The 2,313-nt window shown below is 30.1% G+C and overlaps 1 non-coding gene across 1 annotated transcript; it reads right to left on the minus strand.

The window, feature by feature from the left end:
- Window positions 1-963: 963 nt before the first annotated feature.
- On the minus strand, window positions 964-1,070 carry LOC139903784 (small nucleolar RNA R71). Its single transcript, XR_011778576.1, has one exon. It is a non-coding gene; the product is annotated as a small nucleolar RNA R71 (small nucleolar RNA).
- Window positions 1,071-2,313: the final 1,243 nt, after the last annotated feature.

Raw genomic sequence — 2,313 nt, forward strand, 5'->3', positions numbered from 1 at the left:
TTTTGGCGCCGCTGCCGGGGAACGCGGAATGCTTTATTTATTTTTTTAACTATTTTTATAAAAATATAATTATATATAAGTTTTAAAAATAAAAACAATAATATATATATATATATATATATATATATATATATAATAAAAATTAAGTGTTAAATAAAAAGTTTATATATTTAAAAAAAATTAATTTTCTATTTTTACTCTATAATTTATAAAATTAATAAGTATTTTTATTTTAAAAATATAAGTTTAGTTTAAATTATATAAATATTTTGTAATATAGAGAAAATTAAAATCAAAATAAATTAATAAAATTAAAAACTGGTCCGAAGCCTGTTCGAAGCCCAATCTGATTCTGGTAAACTGGGCCATGCGATCGCATGACCCGATAGCTTAATTCCATGCGAATGCACGGAGTAACCTGACTGACAACATAGGACGTAATAATTACGGGATTTAGGGTTTTAATTTTATAATAATTATTATTATTAGGGTTTAATTATTTTAATAATTTGTATTTAATTTTAATTAGTAATATTAAGTTTATTTAGTTTTATTAATTATATAGATTAATATTTTTATATAATAATAATATAAAAATAAAATTTTTATATAAAATTTTATTTTTATCATTTTTCTTTTATATATTTTTATATTTTGTATCTTTTTATCGTTTAGCTCGTAATTATAATTTTAGTTTCATTTTACCTTAGTTTAAAATTAGATTTTTAGTTTTGCCGTAATTTTCCCTTAAGGTCTTTTTCTTAGAATTAGATTTTAGAAGCCTTAGAATTTTACGACATCGCTTTTCGCTTTAATGAAACGATCTATCTTATGTTGTTCCCCTGGACTTTAAAGGGGGAAGCCAAAGATTGGTTAGAATCATTACCCGAAGGAGCGATTGATACATGGGATGTTTTAGTTGAGAAATTTCTTCAAAGATTCTTTCCGGCATCTAAAGCCGTGAGACTTCAAGGAGAAATTGCCACATTCGTACAAAAGCCAAATGAAACGTTATTTGAGGCGTGGACAAGATTCAGAAAGATGTTGAGAGGATGTCCTCAACATGGTTTAGACACTTTTCAAATAGTTCAAATATTTTATAAAGGCGTCGACGTTGCTACAAGAAAAGACATCGATACAACCGCTGGTGGTTCCATTATGAAGAAAACCGCTACCGAAGCTCACAAAATTATTGATAATACAGCCTCCCACTCACATGAGTGCATCAGGAAAAAGATATCTTTCATTCATCTAAAGCGGCTTGAGCCGATTCTAGCCACGATTTTGATTCCATTTCCGCAAAGATAGATGCTTTCGAAAGACGAACGGAAAAGATGACTAAAGATATTCACGCAATAAAAATTAGCTGTGAGCAGTGTGGAGGACCACATTTGACAAAAGATTGTCTCAGTGTTGAACAAAAAATGGAACAAAGAGAGAATGTTTCATACAAAAACCAAAGGTTGGGAAATAATTATCAAAATAATTATCAACCGCCAAGGCCAAACTACAATCGAAACGTTCCTTACAATCAAAATGCCCAACACAACAACCAACAAGGTCCTAACAATCAATAAGTATCTAACAATACTTACAATCAGCAAAGACCTGGTTACTTTAATAAATCACCACAAACCGATGAGAAAAAGACATATTTAGAAGACATGGTTTTAAAGCTAGTTGAATCTCAAACGCAGTTTGTTACATCTCATAAACAAACTAATGAACAAAATGCTCTAGCATTTAGAAATCAACAAGCTTCAATCCAAAATCTAGAACAAGAAGTAAGTAACCTAGCAAGGTTAATTGGTGAAAGAAAATTGGGGAGTCTACCTAGTGATACAAATGCTAACCCCCAAAATGAAATAGCTAAAGCCATTACCACGAGAAGTGGTATAACACTTAAACTACCTGAAATACGTATAATTTTCGATTACTCTATTCCTACTTCACAGGCACCACAGCCTGAGCAAGAGAAGGAATCAGAACCGGTAGTTAAAAAGGTTAATAAAGATAACAAAGTTAAGGTAAAACCTTATGTTAAACCATACCAACCACCATTTCCATACCCCGAGTAAAATGAAAAAAGAAAGACTTGAAGTCGAGCAATCTAAATTCTAGGATATGTTTAAACAAATAAATGTCAATCTTCCTTTTATTAATGTGATTTCAGAAATGCCAAGATATACTAAATTTCTGAAAGATTTAATCACAAATAGAAGGAAAATGGAAGAACTCTCGGCTGTCACTATGAATGCTACATGTTCTGCAATGTTGTTAAATAAGATACCAGAAAAATTATCAGATCCAGGA

The sequence above is a fragment of the Rutidosis leptorrhynchoides genome, chromosome 3 (assembly GCF_046630445.1).
Source record: "Rutidosis leptorrhynchoides isolate AG116_Rl617_1_P2 chromosome 3, CSIRO_AGI_Rlap_v1, whole genome shotgun sequence".
NCBI classification, from domain to species: Eukaryota; Viridiplantae; Streptophyta; class Magnoliopsida; order Asterales; family Asteraceae; genus Rutidosis; species Rutidosis leptorrhynchoides.